General features: G+C 33.2%; 2 non-coding genes across 2 annotated transcripts; both read right to left on the bottom strand.

Moving 5' to 3' along the window:
• Window positions 1-8,183: 8,183 nt before the first annotated feature.
• Window positions 8,184-8,256, bottom strand: Trnaf-gaa (transfer RNA phenylalanine (anticodon GAA)). The gene has a single exon. It is a non-coding gene; the product is annotated as a tRNA-Phe (tRNA).
• A 618-nt stretch (window positions 8,257-8,874) lies between these two features.
• Window positions 8,875-8,947, bottom strand: Trnaf-gaa (transfer RNA phenylalanine (anticodon GAA)). The gene has a single exon. It is a non-coding gene; the product is annotated as a tRNA-Phe (tRNA).
• Window positions 8,948-20,882: the final 11,935 nt, after the last annotated feature.

Below are 20,882 nucleotides of genomic sequence, written 5' to 3'. Positions count from 1 at the left end.
GCAAAATAATTTTACAATTACAGCGTTCATTAACCTGTCTGGCAATTTTAAAGTATTTTGTTTATATGCGACAAACCTTTTTATTCCTTAAATGTCATTTGAAGTCGAACTAAACACGACCATACAATTTGCTTTGCACTGACATCAAAGTCATCAGCGTGCATTAAATCACAGGGTTTTGTTTCAGAAAGTCGTTTATGATGTTTCCTGTAATCTAATGTTTTAATTCTTCACAGTCCCTTTTCAACAAAAAATGCAATAAATTGCACCTTTCAGTAAATCAACAGAAGGATTGTGATCAAAGTAATATATTTTCTTTAACGACTGTTTTTTTTTCAGGAAGTCCATGGCAATGAACGAATCATTGACATGCCGTTAATGTTACATTACTTAGATCTTTGTCCTTAATGTGAACTGTTACAGCAGAAACAAAGATTACATGAACTATAACTAGAAACATTTTTCGGGCGTTCAATTTGCACAACACGTAATGGGCAAATTGCACCAATTTGAAAGTGCCCACTTATTGTTTCATTAATTACTTATTTTAATTAACATATGACAATGAATCAAAGTATGCTTATATCATCACAGACCATTGCCAACTTTGAATCTTTATAGGTTATGACACTGAATAGTTAGTGATTTCAAAAAAAATCTGACCATGCTTGATCTACTTGATCTACTTGATTTCCTTTTTCGTATACATTTTATCGCACTTATTGTACTCCTTTCTCCAGATTCGGTCACTTTATCGGTTACGTTCAGCAATTTATGTCTTATTAATAACGTTACTTAATCTTTACTACATAAGTGAGATTTTCTCCCCATATATGGTGTTGGGGTCGTGAAACACTAGAAATAAGTTTCGCGTACAAACTGGTCAATTGATCATATTATATAGATATATGCAATTTAATTAGTTGTCTTTGACCAAAACAAAAATATGATATTTTGCACTCTATATTGTCAAACATTTTATTGTTGACATCAAAGCGAACACAATAATAGTATTACAAAAGGTGTCCTGAAAGCCCTGATAGTTAATGTAATCTGGTCTTGTCTTTTGAGTCTTCGTTTTTCGCACATTCATTCATTCCATTTGAATTTTAAGTTAACCGTCGTCCGTCAACAGCGTCAACAATTGCTTTTAACAACATTTCCACCTTAGCCTCCTGGCCAATCTTTATGAAACTTCACAGCGAATTTCCCATGGGTGCTGCTTCAATTTTGTTTTTCATGCAGAATTATGGTACCATTTCAACCGAAAGGAAAAATAACTTAAATACATTCTTGACAAAATGATGAGGCCTTGAGTTTAAACTTGCCCAAATCCGGGACTGACAAATTTCATTCATATTTTTCCAGGGTAATCATTGAAAATCAGCTGGCCCCGCCCTGTGCCGACTCTTTTTTTCGTTCAAACATTTCCTCAAAAACTCAAAGTCAAATTTATTGAAACTTTAATGAAAGCTTTCTTTGGTAACCATCTACAAATATACAACAATGCTTTACACTTGACATACAACAACAAAATATGACCGTCCTTCTGATTTACGTTTTAAATATTTATCTACAATATTATTTTACTCTAGCTTTAGTTAAGATACAGAAAAATCATTCCTACATACTAACACTTCAAGAAATTCTAAATAATTTTTCCACTGTATATTTGTGGTTTAATTGTTAAAATGCAAAACTGCAGAGTGTTATTCCATGTTGTTGAAATATTTTAACTATAATAGTGTAAATATAGAAAAGTAATTTGTATGAAAATTCTGAGGTCATGCCGTGTTGGTGATATTTACATCACCGGTCAGAAATCAGCTACTATCTATCCATTTATGCCAACTCTTCAGAGCTTACACAACTAGCAGATACCATCTGTCATGATGCATATATCTTATTGTTTTTAAATCCATCAGCATATGCTCAAATGTTGGCATAGGTCAACTTTCTGTGACTGTTTTTGTTAACTCTTAAGGAAATAGTAATGTCCGAACAAAGATGCTTGATTCCAGAGTACAATATTCTCTATTTAATATTCTCAATCCAACAGAATAATACTTAATGTAGGTCGTGCATGACATGATTGAGCTCTTTTATTCAAGGTTATAACACATCGGGATTACAATATCACATTTTTTTGTTTTCTTTTCACTCACTGCTCCAACCAGGGAGCTTCTACGCCTCAGTTCTATTTGTTCAAAGTAAATGTAATTTTGCTAGTATTGTATGGTCTTTGAAGCTATGCAACTGATTTGTAATTACAATTAAGACGTACCGACTAGATGTGAAGGGAAAATTACTATGCTAAATTTTAAATTCGTTTTTATTATGAAACTGTTCCATATTCTACAAATGTCATGGCTGACAACCATAATTATGACTTCATACAGTTGGACATTGAAAGATACCCGCAGGTAATTTGAAGATAATCGAATGAAAATGAAAGGAAAATTAACAGAGGAAAGGTTTATTTACCTGATATTGTCATTTAGCTATATAACAGTATTTTCTTCCTTTGAACCTGCCTCTCAGATGTTAATTTATGGAACTCACATTGCGATTGACAACAATTCAAATCTATTGACGGAGACGAATAAAATCCCAAACAAAAAAATAGTTTAAAACGCGGATTTAAAATGAATATATTTGGTTGTATGAACAATAGAAGGTAAAATGAAAGAAAGTTACTAGAAAGTGAGTAAGTTCGAAGGGTCAATTTTGACTTCATTTATTTTCGAAAAAGGAGCCGTTGTGGTGTTTTAAACATATGTTAAAATAAAAAATAAACTTGAATAATGCAGAAATGATTATTAAATTGTTTTTTTCCGCCGACAAGCAATTAATCGTTCCTTATTGCGTTTTGGGTTTGCAATTGAAATTATGAAATATTGTTAATTGGGAGATATGAAGCCGCATCCATTTTTTTTATCAAATGCAAAACGACAAAAATGGCAAAACTCAACATGTTCACCCTAAAACATTGTTTATATCAATTTTTAACAAGTATTTTGATGAAAAAAAAAACATTTTGTATAAGCATTAACTATACAAGGCCCATAATTGATCATTTCTTAGATTTCAATGTTCAAATGTGTGAATTTATATACATATGCTGCGTATATAAGAAGTTTGTGCGGATAGAAAACTCGAATAATAAGATGGAGTGAAATGTTTAAAGAACACATCAGAGTCGCCACAAAATATGTTCTGTCAATAAGACAAGGCAGTTCACTTCCTCATCACAACCGGGGGAGGGGGAATTAAGTGCACAGTTCAGTCAGCGAACTATCCGTGCCATATCTCCGGAAACGCCATCAAACGTACAATTATCAGATAAATGTGTTCGGTTGACATTTGTAGAGAACGCCAACTCCTAATAGTTTAAAGTGTAGCCAAGGAGTTTAAAGTGTTGCCAAGGGGCTTAAAGAGTAATTAGCAACTGTGAGGTTATATCATTTCAGTTTGCTCTGAAATTTGAAATGTGATGTTTGCATTTCCTTGTGATAGTATGTGTAAAAAACGTAAACAAACAAACTGGTGCAGTTATTAAGTTATAAAATGAGTTTTGAACCAAACTGAAATTGGTATTTTATTCTATTTTCCTATGACACAAATCTTGATTGGTAACAAAGAAATCGTTTCCAAAGAAGCTCAAATAGTGTGATTTGATACCAAGTTTTAAAGTGTTTCTGATTATATTGGTGAAACTGCTATAGCTGAATTCTCTTTGAAAATATCTAATTTGTTAAAACTTACTTTGACAATTTAGTATTTTTATCAGATACGTGAGATAGTGGAATGTTATAAAGGCCATCGAAAGCCTCAGAAAAAAAATAAAAGGATTGTTGTTTATTACCAAATGTACTCTAGTTATAATCAAAAACCCTGCTACAAAAAAGCAATGTATATTTGATTTTTTCCTACCGCTAGTAATCATTAGTGGCCAATAAATCAGGCGTAAATATCACAGTACGATGAAGTTTAAAGCTGCACTCTCACAGATTGAACGTTTTGACAACTTTTTTTTTTGTCTTGGAACGAGTCAAATTTTGCGAAAATCCATGGACACCAGTTATATAAGAATGCGGACAAAAATCAGATCGTATATATAAGTTTAAAAAATGATGCTTTATGCATTTTTCTTAAACCGTCACGGTTTAAGCCATAAAACATTAATTTTCGAACGGAAATATGAAAATTTACGATTTGATTTGTTGTCAGCAATCTTATATCATTGGTTTGCAGATATTTACTCAAAAATTTGCTCTTTCCAAGACAAAAAATAAATAAAAGTTGTTAAAATGGTCAATCTGTGAGAGTGCAGCTTTAAGACTCCTAGTGGCAGTACGTTTTGACAAGATAGGATGACCATTGTTAGCATATTATTTATCAGAAAGACAAATTTGTTAGCAAATAAATAGAGAATACTAGGATAGTGCCGTGGATGGAGGAAGTCCATCTGGCAAGGCGGAGGAATTTAGTTTATTTATTCCGCAGCCGAGTCAGATAAACTCTATCCATCCTCGGCACGAACCTAGAATTATGTTTATCATGTTACTGTATTTATTAAAACTCTATATATTTAAGGAATGAATTGCGGGGTTGATGTCATTATTGGGGTATGAACGCAATTGGGCTGGTCAAAATGTGTTGAGTTCGAAGGACTCCACGCGTACTTTGACCTAACCGAATTGCGTTCATATCCCCGATAATGACATCAGCCCCGCAATTCATTACTTATATTTACACCTATACCCATTCTGTAAATAGAACGACCCGACTGTAACCGGGAACATTTTTTTCAACTGACGTCACAATAACGCGGGAAATGATCAACCACTTGAAATCACTTTTAAACGTAAAATTGAAACACATATGGCAACAATAAATTTAAAATATAATGAATTAACACTTTCTAAAATGTTGATTAATATTTTGCGGGACCTGCTGACACAATACAAGCAATACCAAGATCAATAGTTTTCATGTTTTTTTGTTATGCGATGAATTGCGATCCGAACATATCCGAAGATGTTGCGTTCATCGATTGATAAACGCAATTGCCGAAAGGCAGTTCATTTAAGGAATGGAAGTTGGGGTGTTAATATTACTATTATCTTGTTTAAATGCGCCCTTAAAGTAGTTCTTAAAACTGTTATTGCGTTTACAGTCAAAATAATTGCATTTTAATACGTCAACATCATTCAAAATATAAAAAGCTTTTAAAAGTGCATAGCTTGGATCAGTCACTAAACATAATCCTATCATGTAAAAAAAATCCGCAAGTCATAGACTAATCAGTTCATGCTTCAAGATCACGAGTATTTACAAACAATCGCAACATGTGCAAAGGATTTAATTCATTTTTATATTCAAGGATAAAGTGTTGGATGTTCGGAACTGCATCGCCATTTACTGGAGTGAGTGTCCATAACTTTTGTACATGATTAGATTTTCTGGCCGATTTTCTTTGCCAGTGTCTTTATCCTGCAGATTGATGGACTACTATGGGTGAGTTGTTGCTGAGGTCGAATGTTCTCAAACGATTGACTCGATTCCGAAGTAGTATTTGTTCGTTTCCTCTGACATTTCAGAATAGAAAAAGAAATCGTTTTCGCGGTCACATGACCACTCGACTGTAAATGAACATCACGTGGTCTACGATCCCAATACACTCAAATTTACACGGCACCTTGTTATTGGACCGATTTGTATGCATATGACAGGATAAATAGAAAAAGCATACTGACTGCAATAAATGGCTTTTCACAAACCAGAAACCAAAATTATTCCAAACACATTTATTTGATGTTTTCTGTAAAATTGTTTTGAAGAACTGTTTTTGTTTTAAACAAATGATTAAAAAATCATGTTCTTTTGAGATTGCTTGCTATTTAATGGAAAACTTGCAAAAAAAAATCATTATTAAAAATTGAATAAAACACATCCATCAATTACAACATTAACCAATCAAATCAAGTTTTCTTCCGTTCTCTTCATTTATAAAAAAAATACAGCTGATAGGATACAATATACCTGCCATTTATTCGATTGAGTATAGGACTTTCTTGGGTTACACAATGAGATATAATTTTCTCCCACCTCAGATAAGTAGATCCAATAATTTAACCATACTAGATATTCTTATCTTGCCCACGGGCGAAGATAAAATGCCCGTATGGAACTCCTTCTTAATGATCACCACATTGTAATTACCTCCCTTGTTGAAGACTGTCGTCTGTAGCATCATGGAAACCTTGTCTTGTGGCAATAATTAGAACGCTAGTTAATTATTTCTCGCTTCGAATGTCACCATAAAACAGTTTTCACGCACCATTCAAGAAATAATGCTTCACTCTCCTTATGACTATTTAAATACCGATTTGACTATTAATATAATCTGAATTACTGCGCGCATATCCATGACAACCACGAATTATCATATATCCATACGCAATTATTTTCACTAAGCACAAAAGAGTTCCAGCAAAAAACACATTTTTACATAATTATTTTTACTTGAGGTGGGAGAAAAAGCATCTACCATAGCCGCTCGTGTAAGATAGGTTCATCCCGACCCTCGCGCAGTGTGTTTTGCGGAAACTCGGTAAACCTCGTTTCCGCAAAACACCTTTCGCTCGGGTCGGAATGAACCTATCTTACACTCTCGGCCATGGAAGATACTTATAGTATTTCAAGGGTAATTATAGAGGATTTAAGTGATAACCCTCAATGTTTAAACTGGGCCTCTAAAGTAAAAACAATGCTACTATCATCTATTTTTGCGGACGTGTGGCTCTTAATTCCAATATTATATTGCGATATGTGTATATGATAGGTTCGAGAGCTACCGAGTCATCATGGTATATACATAAGGAAGTGTGAATTACCAACATGTATTGTTTACTATAAAATATACAATATGCTGTGGGGTTTTTATAATGTTTTATTTGTGTGTTCCCATTTTTGGTACAATGCTGCTTTTAATTATGAAACTGTATGAGTTTTAACCTTTTATTTGCTAGGCAAACTGCGTGGGATTTTTTTATAGTTTTAAACAATAACTGCATCGTATCTTTGAAAAGGTTTTGCATAAGGTACTCTGTATTTTATTCCTTTGTCTACAGATAGAGTCGGGATCTCTATTCATAAAAATACTTGAGGTTGACGTATTAGTTTAATATTATTTGTTTTATTACGTTTCCTCAATTCAATGCATACTCTGATAAGATTTACCATTTACGTTTTTTTACTTTATTCGGGATTGTTGGGATAAAGTAAAGTTGTGCACACAAACTGGTATAAACCCCCAGAAATTTACATTTTACTGACCTTGATAAACACCCCTAGCTTTATATGTAGTATATTTTAATGTACTGTGTTGTATGTGGAGTTTTGTACTGTTGTTTCATGTTTCTGGTTTGTGATTGGTTGTACCAATTATGTGTGTCCCATGTTTTTGGCGTTTACCATGTTCCATTTAACGGGGTTTGTGTTTACACTTTCGACTACTGGACTTGGTTTACCATGTTCCATTTAACGGGGTTTGTGTTTACACTTTCGACTACTGGACTTGGTTTACCATGTTCCATTTAACGGGGTTTGTGTTTACACTTTCGACTACTGGACTTGGTTCACTTGTTTTTCATGTCAATAATGAATCGCTGTTAAAACAATTATGTCCAAAACTATAATTTGTGGTATCGTCGGGAAATTATTGTTTTTATTCATTGAACCGTTTGTGCATTAAGAGTAATGAATACGGCAAAGGTGAATACTTATCAGGTGCAATTACCCCACAGGCCGAGCAGAAACAGTTTGTTATCATGAGAATAGTCTGAATTTGAGCTTTAAATAGTATAACTCATTTGAACGTTGTGGTCAACATGGTTAGTTAGTTTGCACTGTAAGCTCACGTGAAAGTCAGCGTGAGTCAAAATCATTTCAAATTCACTTCGGACTATGGTGTATTTATTTATACGATAATTGATATTTTAACTATTGGTCTCGGATATTCCCTTCTTTTACCATCATTTCTAAACATATTTAAGGTAAAAACATCCAATTCATTTTCATGCTTTTCTTTGACGATATGTGTTAGGTATCTTGATCATCAACGATTTAAGTTAAATGGGGATAAAAGGTTGATCGGCAGCCGAACTATGTTCCGTTCGTGCCGGAACCCGGGAATGAACCAGGGGCCTTTAGATCTTCAGTCTAACGCTATCCCAACTGAGCTATTCCGGCTGATATTAGAACAAAAGTAGGTCAATTTTAAAAATTTAACCCCAAACGAAAATTCGCTTTTGTTCGATCGTTTGTGAGTGAAACACTATGTGTCGAACTCGCTTTTACCATTTGAGGAGTTGCTGCAAACTGGGATGAAAATATTAATGATCACTTCTCATAAAGAGTGAGATTTAGTTCTTGTAAACCAGCTTAACCTCTCTAATGAACTGTGATTTTGCTGACAGTCAAAGGCGGTGCCCCGAAAAAAAATCTAACTAAGATTTAATGTGTGTACATGTTAGCTAGCTAGCACTGTAAGCTCGTGTGAAAGTCAGCGTGAGTCAGAAACTCGGTGTGAGATCGTCTAGGTAGCTGTTTGACTACGTAACCAAGGTATTCAATTCGGACTATGATGCATTTATTTATTCGACTAACAACTTTTATTTTAATTATTGGTCGCGAATATTCCCTTATATGATCATATTGTTTTCAAAACATACAATATTTAAGGTACATAGAGTCAATACACTTCGATGTCTTTCTATGTCGGTATGTACTATAAATAAAATATTGATCATCACCGATTTATGTTATACAAATAAAATGATGATCAGCCGCCGAACTATGTTCCGTTCGTGCCGGAACCCGGGATTGAACCGGGGGCCTTTAGATCTTCAGTCTAACGCTCTCCCAACTGAGCTATTCCGGCTGACGAATGTGTGAAAGTAGGTCAATTTTAAAAAGTCGACCCCGCCGAAAAGTCGCTTTGTTTGTTAGTCTGTGAGTGAAACACTGTGTGCCAAACTCGCTTTCACCATTTGGAGAAGTTGCAGCAAACTGTGTTGAACATATTATGAATTATTTCTCATAAAGGTGGGACAAGAGTGGGGATAAGTACTTGTAAATCAGCGTCACACCACCATTGAACTCCAGTTGAGCTGACAGTCAAAGGCGGTAACCCGATAATTTATTACCCAATAGTTAATGTATAATATATGTTTTGTTGTATTGTGACGTTGTAATTTTCTGGTTGATCGTCTGCAAGACCTTGGCACCTTGTGCCTCTAAACACGGTCATCTTTAAATGTTTGACCAATTTCTGTCATAATCACTTCATTTGTTTATTCATTTTCATTATCTATAATGTATTCTCTTGATCGGTTCATGTTTAAGCTGTTTTGTTTTAATTCGTTTGTTTCGTCTCCATCATACACATGTAAAAATCTTTGATCTGTTTCAAATATCGCAAACAAAAATTTAATGTACATGACGTTTTTGTATAACTCATAAAAAGTTGAAAAGTGCGGCAAACATGGTTTGCTAGCTAGCACTGGAAGCTCGAGTGGAAGTCAGCGTGAGTCAGTAAATAAATGTGAAGTCGTCTGAGCCATATGGGTACAATCGAAATTATTTCGGACTACGTCGCAGGTTTTTATACGACAATTGACATTAATATTAATTATTAGACTCCGAGTCGGAAAATCCTTTCTTTGACCATTTTTTTCGATACACACAATGTTTATTGTACAAACAGTCAACACATTTTGATGTTGTTTTTTTGTTTGTATACGATTTATTAACTGATTGTTTGTGTCGAGGCAAAATCCTGATCACCAATGGTTTGCTAACCAGCAGTGCAAGCTCTGTAAATACAAATGTCCAGAGTTCTGATTTCAGCAATAAATAGCTGCTATTTTTGGACACTAGAACAACGCTAAAGTCGATGATATTTATGCATTAACAACTAATGTCAATTGACAATACATTTGCAATACATGATGCTAAACAAATGTTCTGTTTTTCCTGTGTTACAAACATTTTTAAGTCGGTAAAATACACAGCAGAGGCTGTTTATGTGCAAATGCTGCATTGAAATTGTTGGTGTAAATGTTTTAGATTTCTAATTTCAACTTCTGCTATGTTATTATGCTTCCTCATAAATAAGAAGCACTTACATTCTTAGATATAGTTGGCCATTACTGGCCCACAATAAACAGGATGTGCCAAACATAACCCGGATTAATGTTGGCAATCTTGCAAAATATGCTATCGAAGAAATGAAAAAGTAGAAGAATGTGATACTTCTAATTTAGATATGTTTGAAACAATGTATAGATGAGAAAGTTGAATTATTTGAGTTAGTTCAAATAATTACCGTTCTGTTCATGATATTTTTTTATATTTGTGTTTGATAACTGTTTACTGTTTGTCTTGTTACCTGAATGTCTAGGTCATTCTATGTATTTGTAAATGTTCAATAGCAAATTTCCGGATACGCCAACACAAAAACTGAACTGATGTTGATGCAGTTGTGCATGACTTTATGCGCTTTTCTTTTTCTTTTGTGTTGATTACTTGCCATTTTATTGTATTTTCTTTGTTTGCTATATTTTTTTTTCTTCAAAACGCAATTGAATAGAAAATAGAGATGTACATATAATTGTTAAGTTTATAAAATAAATACTTTGTTTGTCTCAATGGTACGGCAATACAACATGATTTATGTTGGGGTTTTCTAACGCTTGTGGGTATATCGTTCTTGTTAATTATTGCTAACCCATGCTGATATAATAACTGAACAAGAATAAGAAACTCATTAACTATACGGCGTTATTATCTTCTAATAACTTAGTTGTTCAATATAAGGCAGATCACGGATATGCCTTTAGACAGTTTATTAACCCTTGATAACACTGGAAGCCTACGTGTTCCAATTAAGTTTCTTAGACATACTATCATGATTGGATTAGGACCTAATAGCGAGTCATTTCGTTACTTATGCACAGTTGGAGAAGATATAATTAACATATGGTATATGACCACTCTAGACGCATGTGTTTGGACACAGATGTGCGCCCCCCCCCTTCCATGCGTCTTTGCTCCTATTCTTGTCTTATATTGGTCCACGGCATTTGACGTTGGAAAATATATGGAGCCGGTGGTGTTAACACCTTACCCATAGCTCATCGAAGTCCTTGAATGTGTTAAGGATATTTGGGAAAGACATTTAGGCCATCAGTCATGCCAACATGTGCTAGTTGTTTCATATTTATAACACCGTATGTAGAATTGTTTGTGACGTAGAATAAAGAATGAAATAAAATTCATTTTAGTTTCTCAGTAGATTCGATCCCTGGACCTCTGAAATTACTAGACGAGATCGTTACAGCTAGACAAATGAGGTATTCATATGAAGCGGATTTTGGTTTCTCATGATCAAATCGTCAATGTGTGTACACTATTTTTACACCTTTGTAAGACCTATTACTTCCCACATGTCACTAGGAATATATATAAACCAGTTTGAAAATACTGTGTTTAAGTATATGTCCTTTCGCCTTTGAGTGATATGCATTGAATTATGTTAAAATTGTTTTAGTCAGGGTCGTTCCGACTTATTTCACCGACATAGCTTGTATATATTATTTCGATAAATAATTTTCTTCTACTGGCCTGAGACCACAGTTATTTTTACTATATGTTTCATATAGACACTAACCTGGCTTTTGACTTTATACACATCCCAATTGAAAAACAAGGACATTGCATCTCTAGAACAATTCAAGACACAAAATATAATCACAGGAAAACACCATGTTGACCATTGACCCGACTGTCGAAATTGAGTTCAAATACGTAACCCTTCCGCCAAGGAGTCAATCGGCTACAAACAACTAATTTTCAGACTTCCACAAGCTATGATTTTTCCAATATTTACACTGAAAACTATCAATTTCTGCAATAGAGTGTCAAATTCAGTCAAGTTTTCTGCAAAAAGAACATTTTTTGCTTCTTTTTCATTCAATTTTAATAAAATATTGATACTTGAACACAAGCACTCTTTTGTCTGTATTCACATCCGGATCTTGGTCAACGGTGGTCAACGGTGGTCTTGAGCCTATTTAAGCAACATTTTTTCAGAAACTGACTTCAAAACTCCTATAGTTCAGCTTCAGGCTATATGCAACACCTACTGAAAGTTTGGCAATGATATATCAAACACTAAATGAATGAGACAAGTATTAGCACCTGTGGTATTTTCATAAAAAGCAGAAACAACCATTTCCCTCAAATGTTAAGCCGCAAACCTTTGAAGAGCCATTATTTCCTTATGCATTGGAATAATTTGACCAAGTAAAGTTTTCCTTGTAGCTTTCAATGGTGATTATAGAACAGCACCACAAAAATGGCCTGCCAACTCTTCTAAGATTTTTTTCTAAGTAAAATAAGGTTTTTCCACTTCATCGGCTTAGTGTTTTATATAAAAAATGACATAGAGCCAAACTGAAATCCCTCAACTTGTCAAAAGTTTGCTTTTCTGGTCCACTTATATACAAATGTAACAGGACTGTTCAGTTTAACACAAGAAATTTAGTGATCATGTGTTAATAGACAGTCTAAACAACACTATATGCCAAATTGTTGGCTTACGGGACAAATGGCGCAACAAAGGAAATGGCAAAGAAAACACCAATACTTAAAGATTCATGACAACTGCTAGTGTTTTCATGTATGAGGTGGCTACATGATGTAGAAAATGCAGAGATAGCATTATTATGCCGATTTAAAAAAAAATACTTTAAGAATCTGTTTTGAAGGCTAGATTTGGCATTAAATTCAGAGTACAGCACTTCACCATTGTCTATAAGATGCTTATTTACACCTGATTTGCTATAAATCTCACTCATTTGAATCATTTACACACAAACAAGTACTACAGAGTTGACCAACATCTTCATTCTTCTGAAATATTGGATTCAGAGCTGCATCTCCTGGATTCAGATTGCAGGACTACCGCCGGGGGAAAAGGCCGCAGCTAACTGGAGCTTATTGGCACATCATGATCTGCAAGCAAGACACAAAAGCAATGTTTTTCACAAATAAAACTATCTGCCACTACTGTTAAAGTTTGGAAAAGGCCTGTAAACACTCATTTGAGGCATACACAACCTTTAATATAGTCATAAATGTGATAAATATGCAGAAAAGTTCATGAATTCAAAGATTTTCAGGACAAACTTAATAAAATATATAGTCTTTTGGACATTTTGCAATCAGTTTTTAACAACTCAAAGGTAAATCTCATCTTGTTGAGTACCCAGATGCATTTTAAAAGCATTCAAACTTGACATGCTTAGAATTTCTTCTTACTTGGAGATGGTATTTCTTTCTTGAAAATCCTTGCCGAGAGCCGGTATGGAAAACCACACGAGACCACAGTTTTACCAGCACTGGTTCTTGTCCTTGAAAATTCCTCTGTGGCTACAGCAACCAGGCTGGCTATTAAAATAAGCAATGAATCAGGGTTTTTAAAACATTTATAATGTATTAAGGTTGTGTTTTTAATGCAAGAAGAGAAAAGGCTCTATTCTTTATGAAAGCTGCTCACTTTTTATTTCTTTTGCCTTGAGAAATGTCAAGTCTTTCAATGAATAAACTGAAAAAATGAATGAATTAATGAATATATATGAAAAATTGATAGGATGAATTAATGAATTAATGAAAGGTGGCATTATTTCTTTCAAATTGGGATTTCATTGTGTTTCTGTGATTGTTAAAGTAGATGTTTTCTTGTCCATAAGCTGAAAATCATATGCACACTAAATAAAACATCATTCTGCATCTTATGTGCAGTAAGTTTTGTTTAATTGCTTATAGAATTTGCAATTAATGTAATGTTAGCTTAAAAGAGAAAACAAAATGTGTGAATAGATGCACAATACAGACCAAAGACTGATACAAGTCAGCAGTTTCATTAGAAAATAATGTTCTTATCAAAGCGACATCAGAAATGACTGACAACATGAAAGAAATTCATTTAGGAATGGAACAAACAGTCTTAATGGGCTTATATGACCAAACTTACTCACTTTGTACTTCAGTTTGGATACAATTTTCCATTATATAATCTTGAAGTACTTACAAATTACAGCATGTCGGCAAACATCAAGTACAGCTCAGCCTGGTGGGCAGCTTGGTGGGAGGGGGGGGGGGGAGAGGCTGCCTGGCTGGTTCTTCAACAGTTCCTCCTGGGTCTGCTTCCTATGTTTAAAAATCCCTCCATTTATACTTTGGAATTGAAAGTGAGGCTTTCATTCATTAGTTACCATCATTTGGAATTATTTCCAAACATTAAATTGAAAGTGAAAGTAGTTTGTGTTTTTTTTAAATTTCAAAAATAGATAAGAAAATGATATATAATTATTTTATATTATGAAATATAAGATTTTCAAAATTCATACTCCAACACCAATATTCTATGGCTATGCACTGTCAACTGGCCAAATTTCAACCAGATAGCTGTATAAATTAAGAATTTATAGCAATTTAAAATAGGCCACCCCTCCAAAAGCTTCCTCTTTTTCAGGCGTGAGCCCACAGTTATTTTTACTATATGTTTCGTTATAGACACTAACCTGGCTTTTGACTTTATACACATCCCAATTGAAAAACAAGGACATGGCATCTCTAGAACAATTCAAGACACAAAATATAATCACAAGAAAACACCATGTTGACCATTGACCCGACTGTCAAAATTGAGTTCAAATACGTAACCCTTCCGCCAAGGAGTCAATCGGCTACAAACAACTAATTTTCAGACTTCCACAAGCTATGATTTTTCCAATATTTACACTGAAAACTATCAATTTCTGCAATAGAGTGTCAAATTCAGTCAAGTTTTCTGCAAAAAGAACATTTTTTGCTTCTTTTTCATTCAAATTTAATAAAATATTGATACTTGAACACAAGCACTCTTTTGTCTGTATCACATCCGGATCTTGGTCAACGGGGGGCAGATAACTGTGGTCTTGAGGCTACTATGGTTGTTTTACAGGTTAAGTGAATAAGCTTCAAAATACTGTTATATTTTGTATCGTCTTTTCGCCATCCGGTAGAATATTAATGATAAAAACGTTAAAGAGGCCGACCTGAAGAATGATTCTTTACTTGTAAATATAAGCAGCTATACTGACCAAACACGATAAAAAGTATATTATTGATGGAACACAAGCTCCGGGTATGAGATTTAAAAGGCGGCTATACCCTCTGAGCAAATTTACTAATAGTATGTCCTTTTTTATAATTGCATACATTTTTACACATTTCGAACTGTCCAATAAGGAGAGATTTTTGGACACTTGAAAAAGTTATGACTATTGAGTTGACTGATCACATTGTTCAATTCAAATATCTCCTGTTAATAATTAAGGAAAATAACAAATCAAAGACGAGAATGAAACTATGTTTTGTTAAAGGAAAATGGAAGACGCATTACCTAATTGGACTTTAAACACCTTTTAAATTATTTAATTTCCTTCGCATGATTGCTTTATTATAATTAATTGTCAATTGAAAATATTTGTTTATATGTTGTTTAAAATCATCTGTGATAATCTTACCATGAGTTTGTTTAAAAGGTATGAAATTCTATTTCTATTATATGAGTCTGTTTTAAAGGTATGATATTACATTTTTTTAATTAAGAACTTTTTTAAGGGTACGATATTTTATTTTCTTTGAGTTTATTTTACCTATATGGTTTTCTATTTTGTCTTATTATGAACTTGGTTCAAGGGTATGATACTCTTTTTTTCTAAATCTGAGTTTTTTTTTATTATAGTTTCTTATTATGAGTTTGTAGTAAGGGTAATGCTATAATTCAAACAATATCATTAAGATTTTTAAGAGATCACTTAAACAGTGTGTTCTTACGTATTGCATTTTGTCTTTAGGCAAGAAGTGTTGGTGTGTTTTTATAAATGTTAGTAAACGATTGTTTCAAACTGATCAATTGATTTATTTCAAAGTGGTTTTACTAATTGTTCTAAGGAGGTAATGTTTATAGACTGTATAAACTGTCTTGTTAATCTCTTATTGATTATTGATAGCTCAAGTTTAAGTGTCCTTTCTAATCTGTTTTCCTTGAATACGAAATGGTGTACAAATGAAGAAGAACTGGCAGGAATTTTAAATTTCTCAACATTGGCAATAGGGGCTTTTCACAATATTTTCCAACTACATTTGTTTGTATATTGTAGGTTATTGTGTATGGTTTAAGTGTAACCTTTCGAACGTAATTTACTGGTAAAAATTTGAATAGTTCTTAGCATAATTGTGGGTGCAAAATATATTATAATTGTTAAAAGAAATTGCAAGTTAACATGTTTGTAAATGCTCGTAAAATATTGAAATCCTGTTAATTGAAATGTCTCATTTTATTAAAGCGCTTGAAAGAAGAAATAAATACAATTATAACACTCTTATCTAAACAAGAATTATCGCACGATATTCAATAACTTTTAACAATTTTAGGTGTTTTTTAGCTATTGTAATTCTGTTTAACTATTATTGAATTCCTCAATTAAACTATAATCATTGAAAGATGAGTTTTCAATTATTTCGTGAAAGTTATGAAAACGGTATAAATATATCAAATGCCTCTTCAAAATGAATGATGAACCGTTTTTTTGGCCACATATAACAGCTAATTGTCATCAGCATTAGTAGACTAACATCGTTTGCGACATCGGGATATTAAACAAATTGCTAACTGAATGTATTTCCTTACGTCAACAAAAGATTCTTTTGAAATCAATTTCCATTTAATTTTCAATTTAAGACATAACTCCATTCAGTGCACAGGAGAACCGTATTAACTTACAAAAACAATAATCATTATAAGAAACAATGTACCAAAAACGAAAAATATCAATTGAGGTTTTGAGTTAAAGTGCTGTAAAGTATTATAATGGAAACATCAGGGACATTTCCAGCAGTGTAAATGAGATTGGGAAATCAATAGAAAGGCCTTAAAATGTTTTTCAATATCAAACTCTTAAGAATCGGTCTGCAAATAAAACAAGTGATCAAAAAGTATACATTTTTTAACGTTTGTTTACAATGATTATATTTTACCAACCCGAAGAAAAAGTAAAATATCAGTAGCAGGTGATGTCTTCAATCAGCTTTTCTATTGCATGTAGCGAAGTGATACAATTTGATCGAAACGATCTTACAATATGATCGAAACGATCTCAGGTCGCTGTATTTAAGATAACTGTGTTCCATCCAGGTCGTTCCGTCGAGACACGATCATCATGTTTAACTAACCTTGTTATTTTCTGACAAGAAGGCCAATACAAGTAAAAGAGAAATGTGAAGAGCATTGTGTATTATATTATGTTATTTTGCTGTAAAATATGTAAATTGTATTAAAGATGCACTCTTACTCCCAAATAAGATTTATCACAAATAATACTATTGTTTTATTATTCCAAAGGGATGAATTCGTGCCATAAACAATGGTTCCTATGAAGGATACAGAGTTAAGTTTGAAAGAAATGTACACAAAAAACGGTTTTTCTACCTAATGAGACTATAGAAGATCACAGTAAATATTTTAGCATTCACCAATCATTTAGTTTTTTTGCGGTTATTAAATACACGGTTACAATCTTGTTATCAGTTTTTAATATTTTCCTTAAATGCATTATTTAGTAAGTAGTAAAAGGATTATCTGTCAAAATTTACGTTTGTTATACATGTGTATGTATTGACTTTGAATAAGAGTGTCACTTTAATAAAGACTGGTATTGTATTATAATGTGTTTTACTTTACTATTTTGTATTGAAAAACAAACATCAGTAACAAACAAGAGCCACAATTAGCCAAGTGTCAAGTATTGCTATTGTAGTCTTACTGGTTTTGTCAAGCCCATACTGCTTTTCGATTATCAGAAAAAATCATGGTCACATAATTATAAAAGAAATTTATAATATTTATATTCTTAAATACAGTCGCACCCCGTTGGCTCAAAATCGCTTGGCTCGAATTAATCGTTTGCTCGAACAGAATGTAAAGGATCGATTTCTTTGTACTGAAGGTAAGCATTCCCGTTTGGCTCGAACTTTCCGAGGCTCGAGGTATTTTCTCTGGTCCCTATGAGTTCGAGCCAACGGGGTTCAACTGTATTATTTTGATCAACTGTTTTAATCCGTTCACATAGTCCCTACAACAGATACTATGAATGTGAAATCTTAATATGAAATATTTAGGTATATCAAAAAAGGATGGTCTCCAAAGAAACAAATGAATCAGTTACGATTACTATCACCAAAACCATGTCCTGAACGAATCTTTGGCATGCGGATACTGTAAGGATATTACGTAAGCCATACACTATGAAGCAAAACATGTTTACAATAATATACGATCTGTATTCATTGTAGACATGACAATATCAGGAAGTGTTATTATCAATTAAAAAAATGAATGGATAATAGAAACATATTTTCCGAGCATTCACTTATGAAAAACAGTGGGTGATAAAGTGTTTTTTTTCTTTCATCAATAGTTTCTGTCTGCAGAATGTCAAAACAGGAGATGGGGGAGGAGATTATGTTTTGAGCTGTAACATTTATGGAGGCCTCTCATTCGTTTAGTCTCAAGATTTATATGGTTGGAAGTGTCCCTTCCAAAACATATTATAAGCATAAAAAGGAATAGTTTCCAAACATTCTGAACGCCACAAATTAGTGAACTTACGCAAAAAAACAAACAGTAAAAGGTTACATGTTTAAACAAACCCAAAGCCTTCGGTGTTTCTTTCCAAATTTAGAGATTGAAGCACTTACAATTTCAATGGGATCAAATTATGCAACACGATAGGGAACCGAGTCTTAGTATTCACGTATATAGGGGAGCAGGTACGTTCTATTGCGAGGAAATAATAATTGGGTTTTAAAAAAAAACAAATCTAAAACATGAAGTGCTTTAATGTGCGTTAATAGGCACCTTTTATGCTGCTGATAAAACATCAGTAACAAAAACCCGTTTATAAGCGCATAACCTCAACCTTGACCTAACATTAATCAATAAAAAGAAACTCAAATATAAACGACTCATTGGTACCAACATAAAATTGGAAAGCATGAAGAAAAAAATATCAAGTAAAATCATAATATAATAATTTCAAAGTCTCATGAACTGAAGGCAGACATCTTCGATCGCCATTTATAGAAAGATGGATCTGTTTGCTTGCAATTTGGATTCATCCAAGGCATTATTTCTCGTATAATAATGCCTTTTGGGTACATATAGTGTTGTTAGCACTAGACGACTTGCATTTAATTAATCGCATGCCATCAATTACACTTGTCTGGCCTGTGTCAAGCAACGAAGAATATTATGTAATCCTTGATTGAACATCAATGCAACGAGTTGCGTTATTCGGGTAACCTTTGCAACAATAGGCTTCGAATCGATCAACATCCTTCTCTGTCACGCAGTTTTTTAATCATGAAATGCAATCAATATATTAGGAAGAGGGCCTATTTTTTACATATAATTCTGACATTTGAAAACAAAAAAACTATAACATACGTATCCATATGCATTCAATCGCGACTCAATGAACATTTACAGTGTTGTTGTTTTCATGTTTGATATATTTGAAAAGTTTTATTGTTTGTACAAAAATTCGAAAATAAAGAATTTTACTTTTAGAATTTATTCAAATTTCAAATGTATGTTTGTACGTGTATGATATTCCCTTGTCTCATGTCTATGCTGTTTCTCTGTTTATTTACACAGAACAGTGAATCAAAGCAAAGTTATACCATACCAGACCGTTGTCTTCAAAGACAATAGGGAGAATACGATGGTATGCAAATGATACTAGTTTTTGTGTAGTCCATCGATGGAATTCATGTCGTAGTACTAATGTACTTTGCTCTCGGTTAGGTGAAAACAAATAAACGAATTTCATGCATATTTAAGACAATCAGGCGGATTTAATAACCAATGTTAAAGATGTTTTTTTGGCGAAAAAATAGAACTGTTTAAAGAACAAGCACGTGTTATGTGAACTGGTGTACAATTTGAAAAAAAATAGTCAGTGTATTCAGTATTCACTGTATTGGGGATTTTCGAACAAAAACATATGCCACCTCGAGTTGAAGATCGTAGAGAGTATATTCATACACGGTGGCTAGAATAAAAAGTTTTGGAATGTATGGTGGCGCTTGCTTGCTTAAGACTTTATATAAGACTTTATATACTCTAACTGAACTGTGATACATTTAGCTTTTATCGAACTTAAGCATCCCAACTATTTGAAAAGTGGCATAATGTTTCTCTCATACGATTCCGGTTGCTCTCTTTGATTTTTTTTGTGTTCTCCTTAAGTCAATCATAACAAACTGTTAAATATATTCTTTTTAAATACATATGACGTTGTTGATAAAGTAACCGTACCCTGAGAGTTCAGGGACAAACAAAAAGCTAAAACATTCGATTTAGGTATCCGATGACAATAACGTGCACTTGGGGTGCATGGTACGCCCATGAAATTTTGTATCCATTTCCAAGAATATGTTTTTTTAGTAAAAAAGAATTTGTAAAAATTAGCCAAAATTTATTTGACAAAAACGCTTTTTAGGCTTAAAAGATTGCAAAAGTTACACTTTCATTAACAAAATAGTAACATGGTACATAAAACCAAAAATGCACAAATATATACTAAATAATACTTAGATAAAAACTATAGAAAGTAAGATATTTCTTTCTTCCAATACTGTAATATGAAACGTTCGAGAAGTGTTGTTTCACACAATATAATATAGACACAATTTATTGACAT

Source organism: Mya arenaria, chromosome 8, assembly GCF_026914265.1.
Source record: "Mya arenaria isolate MELC-2E11 chromosome 8, ASM2691426v1".
In the NCBI taxonomy this organism is placed as follows: domain Eukaryota; kingdom Metazoa; phylum Mollusca; class Bivalvia; order Myida; family Myidae; genus Mya; species Mya arenaria.
Note: the sequence above shows the minus strand (reverse complement) of the source record. Positions and strands in the feature narration are given on the sequence as shown.